Source organism: Vidua chalybeata, chromosome 3, assembly GCF_026979565.1.
Source record: "Vidua chalybeata isolate OUT-0048 chromosome 3, bVidCha1 merged haplotype, whole genome shotgun sequence".
NCBI lineage: Eukaryota > Metazoa > Chordata > Aves > Passeriformes > Viduidae > Vidua > Vidua chalybeata.
The window spans coordinates 59,558,522-59,570,801 of record NC_071532.1 but is presented as its reverse complement, the minus strand read 5'-3'; the positions used below and the strand labels follow the sequence as shown (position 1 = coordinate 59,570,801).

The following is a 12,280-nucleotide window of genomic DNA, read 5'->3' as shown; positions in this document are numbered from 1 at the left end:
TGCTCTAGGTATCTCCCAATCTGGAACAGCATGGGAGTCAGTCTTAAAAAAGAAAAAATGAATCCAAATTCTAGTAATGCTCATTACATATACCTTCCATTCAACTCTCAAGAGTCAGGTCCACAAAATTCATGGCACGTGTCCTCTCAGAATCATCACTTAAAGAATTTTTCAAAAGTGCCTTTCTGCCTGAGTAAATTCTTACAGCTTGACAATACAATTACTGTTTCCCTTTGCTATTCTGCTTTTATTTTTTATTGATCTTTACTCTGGTATCTATGACCTTAATTACAGCTGGTCATTACTGACCAGCAGTAATTCTAACTGCAGTAGAATTACTGCAGTTACAGTTTGTGAAGTAAATTGGAAAGTCCAAATGTTTAATAAAGACCATAGAAACTATTTGTTTCTATCTTGCCACCTTTTTGACCGAATGCTTACCATTTTTATAGTTTGATGTCAGTGGTTTTTGGTTCACCTTGCCAAACATATAATGCTAAAGCTTCCAAAAGGATCTTTCATCTTAAGTATAGCTGCAACTACAAAAAAGAAACCAACAAGCTGAAACCTCTAGGTGTCATTTTGACCTCATTAAGTCACTGGCAAAAAATGCCCACTGACCTAGTAAAGAATTCAGCTTAAAAAGGACACAGGTTTCAATGATGTCATTGAAGTTACAGGTCACCCTTACAGTTAAATATACCAAATCAGAAGCCACAAACTGATTCAGATTATCAGCTGATTACATGAGTAGTAGCTGATTTAACTTCAGAGTTATCCCTACTTTTTGTAGAGGTAAGACTGGACACTGATGATTTTCAGTAATCTTTTCCTAAACTACTGCTGTAACAGTATTGTATTAAGAAATAGCAATTTCTTTGTATTTCAGGAAGAGCTTCAGAGTCCTATATGTCTGAATTTGTCTCCATATTCTAAAAAAGAAGACACAGTTTGGGGTTAAGTAATAAATAACACTCATTCTTAGAGAAGAAACATATCAAAGACCAAGCATTGTGGATTTATCACAATGTAAACACAGTAAATTAAATCCTACCTTCCTATCTAGCTGACTTGGCAAGTTTATATAGTATTAAAATGAAAGTCTCTTGTCCTTACATTTTATCTCAGGACAGCTGACGCTTGTCAGCTGCCCTTAGGTAAAACAGCTATACTTTTCTCTCTGAAGAAACGCTCCTTGTGTGTCCAACTCACAAATCCTTTCACACCAGACATTGCTTGATTCTTTGATAAGAAATACTAACCATATGGACTTTGCCTTTAAAAGTAAAGAGCCTTATGGAAGGACTGTGAGTTTCTACACACCCTGTCTCTCTGGTCCAAGTATAAGTTAATAAATTACAATTAATCACCAAGCTAATGTGAACCTCAACACCACTGCTTAACCTGCCCTTACTTGAAAGCTCAGGAGAAAAAAACCCAAAAACATTAAGGACTGTTCAGCTTTTGCACCAATGACAATAACACTATCATGCTCGTAGTGCACATTACCCAATAAATACAACTTCTCTGTGTAGCTACCTCAGTTCCTCAACTTCTCCTCACAGGTGTGTCCCATGTGTGATCTGTGCTGCTTTTGAACTCAGCACTTATCATTGCAGAAAGATGTTCATGGAGTCACAGTAAGTGTCCCCATCAGGCAGCTGGGGTGCTGAGTGTGGTCAAAGCAGGACAGACTTCCCAACCCTTGACCAGCCTTCCTCCTCCTTCAGCTGGAGATACTCAGAGCAGACTGGGTCTCTCTCAAAAATACACTCTGAACACTTGAACTGCTGCCTGAAGGAGTTTCAGCTTATTGTCACTCAGTTTAACCCTGTGGAACTGCTCAGCAGCTCTTGGGTGGCCTTTTACCTTTGGAACAACCTGCTCCCACTGATCCACCTCAGCTGAAATTTAACCACCACCACACACCATGAAAAAAAAAAAATTAACAGACTAATACATTACAAGCATGTATTTTGAGGAGCTCTAGCAGGCTGAGGTGGGATAGGCTCCAACATGCTGTGGCTCTGTGCCACACTGACAGGGCAGAGCTACTCCAATTCTTCTATAAAAGCCAGGCTTGTCACCTTCTCCAGACTAAATTCTGTCTCTGAGAAGTCTGTGTCCTGAAATGCGGAGCTGACACTCAGCACAGAGCACTCAAGGCCATTTTCAGGGTCCTATGAACATTTGCTGTACCTCACAAACACTCCATTAATTCTCAGAGACAGCATCCTGCCCTTCAGGCTCTGGTCACAGGGCTGCTTTGCTCTACCAAATGTAAGTAGCTTTTCTTGCAAGGCTCTTCCTGGCCTGACCTTTTCACCCCTCACCAACAAATCAATACAGCAACTCCTAATTTTGAGCAGGCAGTACTGCCATGCCTTCTTGTGAAAGCCTTCTGAGACAGTTTGACACCAATGACCAGGGGATCCTGATGAGAAATATTCATATAAAAACCCCACCACTCTGCTGTGAATTTGGAATCTCTCCTTCAATATCTGTGTTGCTCTAGGCCCATTCTCAGCTGCCAGCCTCAACCCCGGCTCCAGCAATGCTTGAGCTCCTCACGAACCAAGTGCTACACCACTCCCACTCCACTCACTGATTCCTTGTCTTCCCTCATCAGACTCAATCAACTCCCTATCCCCAGTACCTGTTCAGACTGCAAACCTTTTCAAAGCCATCTACATTTGTTCATAGCTACAATTACATTTCTGTGGGCTAGGACAGAGAGAGGTTCAGGTTCAGAGAGAACAACCGCTAAAGCTGACAGAGCTGGATCAGATCCTTTTTTTCACTTCCCTTGGTTCAAGGTTTCTTGCCTTGCATACTGCACCAGAGAAAGATATTGGTGAAGCAGTATTTGGTGCATAATCTGCACAGCAATGGCTTCAGGCATCTTCATCTCTGTCTCTCCTATGAACCTTCCCCTGGGTACAAAAAGGCACAAACAGGACCTTTTGAAGATAATGATGACAGTCTTCATACCACAGGCTTGGTGTACATGAGAAGAGAAAAATAATTTTAAAATTTCATAGCATATGGGAAAATAGGCTACCAATTAATATTTTTATTTTTAGATATCTGTTGTCAAGAACAAGAATATGGGTTTTCTGCTGTGACCTTCCATGAAATTCAATCCTTCTCCAAACTTAGCAAGCATTTGTTGTATATTGCACAATAGCAATGCAGAGGTGGAAACATTAAGGCCAAGAAGAACAGAGAGAAGGGGAAAAGTAATCAGTCATAGTAATAATATAAGGAATCTGAGAGATCTTTTTAAATATAATTAATGCCACATTTATAGACTCATTAAAAATTATTTTAGAAGTATTTCAAATGTCCCATGTTACAAACTTTGAAATTTTGTAGAAAACTGATTTCCAAAAAACTATCAGTAGGAAATAAATGTCTCATGAAAAAAAAAAAAAAGCTATTACTGCAGTTGCAGAAAATAGGTTACTTCTCCAGTACATTGTTGTTTTCAGGTGTCCAGTTTATGTACTTAAAATTTGAAAAATGCAGCTTCTTTTCACAAGGATCTTAAAGGAGATCTCTTTTTTTCCTCCTAGAAAATGTAAGGTACTGCTAACACACATAGTCACTTGAAGCAATTTTCAAGCATTTCAGATTACTAAATAGCAAGCTTACTCACCAGCAGTTTCATCATCCCCAGAAAACTCATATTTTTATTAAGGTCACAACTAACAACACACTCAAACTCCATTAAAATCTTATTAACATCTATTTCCACTGACTTGTAAAATAGTTCACTCTTCAAATAGCTTTACAGGGAGCAGTGCAATACTCTCATTTCCAGATGGCACAGTCAGTTCTGACCTCTGATACTCAGACATTGACCTTTGCAGCCGATGAGATTTTTGCCTGCTTATCTCAGTACAAAACAGACCCCCCAGGCATAAAACTCATTCTTCAATACAGTTATTGCAGTGTTTTACCAGACTCAATATTCTTGTCCCACCCACCAGAGATACTTTTTTTTTATTGGAAACATCAAGGATGTGAGACAAAGCACTCCAGGTCTTCCAGAAGGAAGCCATTAAAAACAATTCCTGTAATGAACAACATTCATTACATTTACAAGGGAAAAAACAGATTTGGGTTACTTTACTAAGTACTGATGTGCTTCATGTTGTAGCAAGTACTTAAAGGAGAAGAATTGTGTGCAAATTAATGCCTATATAACGTAGATCGAAGTTACAAGGTGCTTATATAGCTTGAGTTATAAGATATCAATATAACCTAATATATCTATATAACCTGATAGGTTATAAATAGGTTATAGGTTAGGTTATATCAATATAACCTAAATCATGACTTTTTATATATCTATATAACCTGATACCTATATAACCTGATATAAATAACTTTTTATACAATGTAATGGCTAGTATATGGTTAACTAGTTTCTTAATGCTGAATAGACAAAAAAAGAAAAGTCACCAGGTGGATAGTTTTAGAGATAGGTAAGTATAGTACTAATGAAAAATTGGCAAGTGCAAAGCCAGTTAGCCACAAAACAAAGAATTTAGGCCAGTTAAGTCTAGACAGATCAAGGAACACCATAACTGGGCATGCTCCAAAGACAAAGATGAAAAGTTCAGATGCAAAGACCTTGGAAGCCTTCATCAAAGACCCCTGACAACCCCAAACTGGGGAGATGCAAGCACAGTGGAAAAGAATGATCTAATAACCGTGAGATTTATTTACTATGTAAATTAGTTCTGACACATATGTGATGATGCTGTAGTGACACAGTGATACTAAGCAATACTTACTGTATAAATACACCACAGCACTTGACAAGGGTGGGTGAGTTAAGAGGAGATATCCCCCTCACCACCAGCGCTGCAATAAACAAATACCTGCTCTATAAACATTGGTCTATGGGGATTTATTTCCAGCCTTTCATCAAAATGTTTTTTTCACAGCCTTTCCTTTCGTGACCAACTGTGTCCTTTATCAGCCTTTAAGAAAATATGACTCTTTACATTAATCATTGATGTATGCCATAATAAAACTGTGCTTTTTTTCCAGTTCTGTCACCCTGAATTTGATTTCCTCAAGAATCATTTTATAACAGTGCAGCTGTCTTTATTTCTTATCTTCTTCCCTGTGAAAACTAAATTTCCCGTTTGTTCCACTGCCTTTTTAGCAGTTCATAATTGACATTTGTCATGTGTAAACTACAAGAGCTAGAGATGAATCAGTTTGTAAGGTGCACTTCCACTGGCATTTCAGATAAATTAGCTTTGCAGAAAGCTAATTTTGTCCTTAATCCCATTTTTCTCACTTGAGAATGAAAGACTATGTTGTGTTCTAAAACAGTGAGTGATAAGAAAAAATGTAATCTTTGTCATTTTTGTAGAGCTAACCACTAATTTTGAATCTGAATATAACCTTTCAACAGAGTTTGGAGTTTGTCTTCCCAAGTAACCATTGCAGGTGATGGGGCTCTGCTCTCCTGGAGATGGCTGAACACCTGCCTGCCCATGGGAAGCAGGGAATTAATGCCTTGTTTTTCTTTGCTTGTGTGCATGGCTTTTGCTTTCCCCATTAAACTGTGTCTATCTCAAACCCATGAGTTTTCTAGCTTTTATTCTTCCAATTCTCTCCCCGGTCCTGTTGGTGAGGGAGTGACTGAGTGGTGCTTGATTGCTGGCTGGGCTTAAACCACAACATCAAGTGATGTAATTACTTGTCAAACTGAACTATTACATATCCTTAAACTGTACACTGAAAATACAATGTTTGGCCTTTAGAGTGTCTTTAAATCCTAGCCATTAACCATTGCTGTTGGAATTCTTGTACAGGCAACGTCTTGAGCACTGCTGCCTTTTAGGCACATTTTCTGGCACTGCAATAAACTAGCACTTCACTTAGAGTTACACAAAACAACAAAAACGTATCTGACTACAGCTAAATTACTGCAACACCTTTTGAAATGTCCATGCAAAGCGAGTCATAAAAGCTATTTGGCAGTATTATTGCAGCCATACCTTGAGCTGATAATGAGGCTCACTGATTCTGGACATCACGCCAACACATGCTTAGATGTGTTCGTCTGATAAACAAGACACAAAGAGAGGGGGAGAAAAATAGGGTGGGTACTTGGCTCAGAGAGCTGAAGCCTGCTGCTCAAACTCATAAGTGTAAGTCAGGGACAGAAACAACAATAATTCTCAGATCTCTGGAGCCTTTCACCACTGGACCACTGAGTGTTAAAAGATTGAGATCTGACCCCATGGCATACTGCAAGACAGATAAAAGGAAGCTTTGCTTTTGTGGGTTTGTGATCGACTCCAGCACTGTGGCTATAAATAAAACAGCATTCTCAAAGAACAATTATCTTCTTGACATATGAGTTACAAAGTACAGTAATCTGTGTAAGTAATTTTAAGTTTAGTTAGTACAAAGGCTAGCTAAATTGAAACAACCAAAAAAAAATGCCAGTACTAGTACTGGTTCATTCTGAAAACTAGTTACTGAGCAATCACTTCCATGAGACGCTGTGCCCTTAAACATAAATACAGGACTTCTTAAGTCCTGTCTAATCTAAACAACTAAGCAGACAAGGAGAGGAAAACAGTGTGATCTCCTGTCCCACTTCTCATTCTGAATTCTGAGCTACAAGAAGTGTGGGAATAAGTCAAGCTCCTAAACCCAAAGCTCTCCCCATCCCTCCCCTTCTTTCAAGAACCCAAGCAGCACCTCAAGATACAAAAACTTCTTAACTGAATTAATCAAAAAAGCTCTAATCCAATGGCTACAGCAGTCACGTGGCTGCAGCTCGCCCATTCTTGGCTGAATCACTGACCTGGGAAGTGATTGCCAGATTTTCCTACAGCCATGGTGCCTACCAGAAGGGCATCTTGATTTTTCATGATTTCTAGGAAAAGCTGCAGAGTTTTTTTTATTACCAAATCACTTATCCTAATGGTTTCAACCCAATGTTTGGGACACTGTTGACATACCCCCCTTCACACACTATCCACCATTTTGCAGTGGAGTTTTGAGCATTTTTCAAAAACTTCTGTTAAAAAAAAAAAATCAAATTGGAATTGATGTGGCCATCAAAGCAGGTTGTCCCAAAACAACTGAATTTTACATAAAGCCACAGAGTACTGACACTACCTAAATGAAAAAAAATTGGATTTTGAAAATGAAAATGTCATCTTTTTATAAGACAAAATATATTAGAATAGGGGCATTTTTAAATTTAATTGATAGTTTAAACTTCCCATCAAACAAAAACCAATATCACAACCTTTTGTAAGTAACAGGTAACCCTTGAGCAAGACCAAGTCTGGACATTTGGTGTCCAGAGCAATGCAAAAATATTTCTTACCACCCTTAAAGTGCTTCATAGCTTTTACAAGGCAAGGGAGAAACTTCAGTCTGGGCTTGTATGGCTGCTTTTCATTCTACCTCCCAAATCTTGTCACATGTTGTAACAGCTGCATCCTTTCTTTTCTACCTTTTGTGACATATGCTCTTTCCATGACTGACTGCAAACTCTCCTGTAATTCAGTCTTTTCAAGAGAATCATACAGAACATGGAAAAATAACAGTAAGGAAGCAACATAATTTACAGTATTTTTCATGAAGTGACACAGCATTCCTTCGCTCCCACATAAAATAATTTCATTTTTGCTACTCTGTAACATTTTGAATGTCAAATGCAATCAAACTTCCCCAAAATCCCCCTTAAGCTCCGAAGAAAAGCCAGAGAAGTAGGAACTGAGGCAAAGCTCCGTTTTTCCAAAGAGTACAAAATGATTGCAGAGAAGGTATAAAACCATACTCAGTTTCTAAATTAACATAAAAAACGCTGAGCAAAGAGAATCAGGTCTCTCAGGATTTTTTGTAATACCATCAGCTGCTGTTAATACCTGCTCAAAACTGCTCTGGAGATTAACAACAGCAACAAAAAAAACCAACAAAGAAAACCAAAAGTAAACAAAACCAAAAATCCAGAAAACCCCACCAACTGGCATTTTAAACCCTTCCATGAATAATAAATACAAAATTGGCCAAAGTTAGGGTTGCCAGACTCTAAGTTCAAAAAGTTATATATATATATATATATACACACACACCATATTGTTTCCAGCCACATCCTCATTACTATTTATATAATTTTTTTTTTTTTACCTTCGTGCACATAACCTTACTACTTTCCCAACCCCTGCCTATCACTGAAGAAAACAGGAAAGAAATTGTGGCAATGGCACAGGCTATTACACTTAACATTCTAATCCACTACACCAGAAATGTCAGATTCCAGGTATGATGCCAAAATTTAATCTGCCTGAACTACATGCAGCACTTCTAAGAAGATTAAAATATTTCATGACATTTCCTTTGACAGGACCTCATGTTCCTACATTTGGACTCTGTTTTCCACTTCCAATGACATAAATTATAATTATGGTAAGCTAATAAATTTACATACTCTATCTAAATGAATAATAAACTCACCTTGAATATTGTGTGCATTTTCAGTCACAATCAGAACATATTCACAGTCAGAATGTAAGAATGATATTAAACTATTAGAGAGCATCCAAAGGAGGGCAACAAAGTTGGTGAAGGGGCCGGAGGGGAAGCTGTATAAAGAGCAGCTGAGGTCATTTGGTCTGTTCATCCTGGAGGAGACTGAAGGGAGACCTCACTGCAGTTAGAGCTTCCTTGGGAGGGGAAGAGAAAGAGCAGACACTGATCTCTTCTCTGTGGTAACCAGTGACAGGTCCTGAGGAAATGGCCTGAAGTTGCATCAGGGGGGATTTAGGTTGGGTATCAGGAAAAGGTTTTTCACCCAGGGTGGTGAGGGTGGTTGGGCACTGGAACAGGCTCCCCAGGGAAGTGGTCACTTCCAAGCCTGACAGAGTTCAAGAAGCGTTTGGACAACGCTCTCAGACACATGGTGTGACTCTTGGGGATGGTGCTGAGCCGGGCCAGGAGTTGGACTCAATGATTCTTGTGGGACCCTTCCAACTCAGCATATCCTGTGATTCTGTGGTTCTGCTACAGATCACTGGCACTCCATGTATGATGTGAATGAAAAGAGGTGCTAGAACTATAACATACACACATTTGAACAGTTGCCAAAGGAGTTATTTGCTAAGCCTTCTCAGGCTGTTTCAGGAAAAAACATGACCTTATTCCACCCCACAAAAAGTGAGAAAGAATTCAGGACTGACAAGTATAGCCATAAAGCCTCTCCGCACAAGATAACTGCATCAGCTGTGTTTCCTTGGTTTTGGGGTACTACTGCATTCCAGCATCCAAGTTGTTCAACTCTACAACCATAGTATGCAGAAGCCTCTTTGTTTCTTTTAGAAAAAGGTGATTCTCAAGGACTCAGATTTGGAGATTATTTAAAACTCAAAAACATTACGACATAATGTATTATTAGACCTGAAATGAAATTATAACAATCTAGCCAAACTGAGAAGTATGAGGAGAAATTTGTTTTGGTTTTACTTCTGTACTGACATTCTGACCCTCTTAATTCTCATTTGAATGAAGACTCTTAAAGGCTTAGGCTTCACATTCCTATTTTTTGCACATACTTATCCATTTTTGTTCCAAATCACACATTTCAGAAAATCAGCTATTCCCAGGAGAACAAAATCCAGAAGGGAAAACAAGGGGACAATGGAATGTGGACCTGCATAGGTAAAATCACAAAAGTGGCACCATATCAGGAGCTGGTTTGCAAGTCATGCACAGCTTTGGAAAAGCTGGGACAGCTCACCCTGTCCCAGGTCCCACTGAATGAAAACAAGTCAATTTCCAAACTCAACAAACACTCAGTATATTTTCCTTATAGTCAACCCTAATTGTGTTTAAAGCTATAGTTAAAAAAAAGAAAAACTGCCTACAGCTAGGAAAATAAAAACAGGAAGGGCCTCCTATGAATCTCCTTTGTCACAGTTTTGGCTCTGTCCCATGGTCAACTGACCTAACTTTCTCATTCCTTCCAAATGCCTTCTATATCACCTGGCTTCATATGGGCACAGCTGTTTTCGTTTGTAATTTTGATTCTTTTCATTCTCTACAATTCGTATCAATGACAAAAATGTGGGCAAAATATGTTCCCTGTAACCACCCTCATGCTGCTTATTGGGAAAATACTCAAACATATAATACACATTTTAAAAGTACACTTTTTTCTGTAATCTTCCAAGACAACCACTGGAACTAATCCTATCCCAAAGAAGAGAATAAAGCCGGTGTGAGATCACTTCAGGCTCCACAGATATCAAAGAGAATAAACCAGGAAGTGAAACAGATACAGTATTTGTAATTCCATTATTGAGAGGCAGAGAGGAAAGATTTAAATAATTTATTTTTCTTTTCCCACTGGAAAAAATAAGCATGGCAACAAAGCCCAATTTAAGATATCCTGGCAAATACGAAGACCATTTAGTAAAGTACAGTTATAGCCATGAAATTATACTGGAGTTACTTTTGTGCCCTTAAAAGCAATTAGTTCTCTAAAATCATTAGCTCTTACCATTTTAAAGGACCTCTTAGTTAGGCTTATAACCCTGTTACTTGCAAATATAAGGCTTACAGCACAATTCAGTAATTTTGTTTATGCTTGAAGGGAATTGGCATGCATTCATAGGCAATTTATTACAATATAATCCTTACATTCGGAATAAATTGTAAATGAATTTTTATGAGTATTCCCAAACAAGGAAATTCATGCAGGAATCTAAAGATATTTTGTAAGGAAACCACTTTCATTGTCCAAACAAACCACCAACAAAGACCCAGTAAGACAAAGCAGATAAAACTGGTCTCAGAGAAGCTGGACAAGAGAGGGAGAGGAGGAAGCAGGAAGGGCTAAGGAGAGCAGCATGAGCAAGGTGGGCCAACACTCAAGGATTCGGAGGGATACAGGTCTGTTCAGAAGCAAAACATCAGAGAGATGCTAAACAGCAAGGGGATAGGAGAGAGGGAGGCCTTGAGGATGCTGCAAGGAATGGATCATCCAGGTTTAGTTCAGGCTCAGCATATGGAAAGAGGCATTTGCAAACAGCTTCAAAAGTGGTGACTGGGATTTCACCTACGGCCGGAGGAGCTAACGCACAATGCTGCACATGCCTCTGCACATGAGGAAAACCTGCTCTGAGAAATTTCTTTAATAGGAGGCAGGTAGGGCACGCCACAGCAGGAGCAAATGGCAATGCCGATGTGCCCTGACCCAGCTGTTTCCTCCACACCCCCTCCCCACAGACGCACTGCACAAAGAGGGCAGCAGAGAAGCCCATTCCCACCTCAGCAAAAGAAAAGAGGCTGAAAAGTGCACCCAGTGGCAATCCTAACTTTTTATCTTTCTTTTGTCAACCGCTAAAGCAGTGAGTCTTTGCAAAGTCTCCTTGCCTATCAAATGCCTTCTTCTAAGCAAATATTCCTGGGAAATATCTGTTCCAAGGTTGCAACAGCTGAACTGTCTGCAGAAGTGTACTGCAGACCCATGCCAACCTGTGCTCTGTTACCTATGCTAATGAGCACTTCCAAAGGCTTCTCATCCTATGACCAAGCAAGGAACTCACAAAACAAAACAAAATTACATTAATATACTCCTTCCCTCCTCATTTTTCTTGCGTAGTTCTTAAATGTCAGTATGCAACCAAGCAAGCAGGAAGTAGCTCAGGATCACAGATTTTCTGTTTCTTTCTCACCCTTTGTTGCCATATCTGTTTTATGGACATCAGCAGAAAATGCATAAAAATGTGTATTTTTTTCAACCAAGGCCCCTGCAAAGCTTTGCTGGTACTTGTATGCATAGGTATGTCCCTTCACCTACAAATTAAAAATACAGATGTAGAGCTACCAGTCTGGATATACAGATGTGTTCGCATGCAAATTTGAAAGGTAGCCTACCATAGGGTTTACTACTGTGCTACCAGTCCACAAGCTATGAGCTACAGGGCTTGAATACAAAACCAAAACTTCAGTGAAAAGGATTTGAAAGTGCTTTTATTTTGTTCCAGAAGAGGGGCGGGAGGGGAAAGAGAACATAATACAAACCAAACAAAAGAGGAAAAGCAGATATGAAACAGACATGAAATGGGAAATTAAGAAAAAAATAAACAAAACATGCAAATTAAATATCAGTCATTTATCAGAAACAACCATTCAAAATGAAAAACAAATCCTAAAAAACCCATCTCATATGTATTTTATTATTATTTGATCATTTTTTCACACGTCTAGTCCTTGTTTCTCATTTCCACTA

The 12,280-nt window shown here is 38.9% G+C and overlaps 1 protein-coding gene across 1 annotated transcript in view; it reads right to left on the bottom strand.

Annotated features, from left to right (window-relative positions):
* Positions 1-12,280, bottom strand: part of ARHGAP18 (Rho GTPase activating protein 18) — a 66,425-nt gene that overhangs the window by 39,588 nt on the left and 14,557 nt on the right. The gene's annotated exons all lie outside the window — the stretch shown is intronic.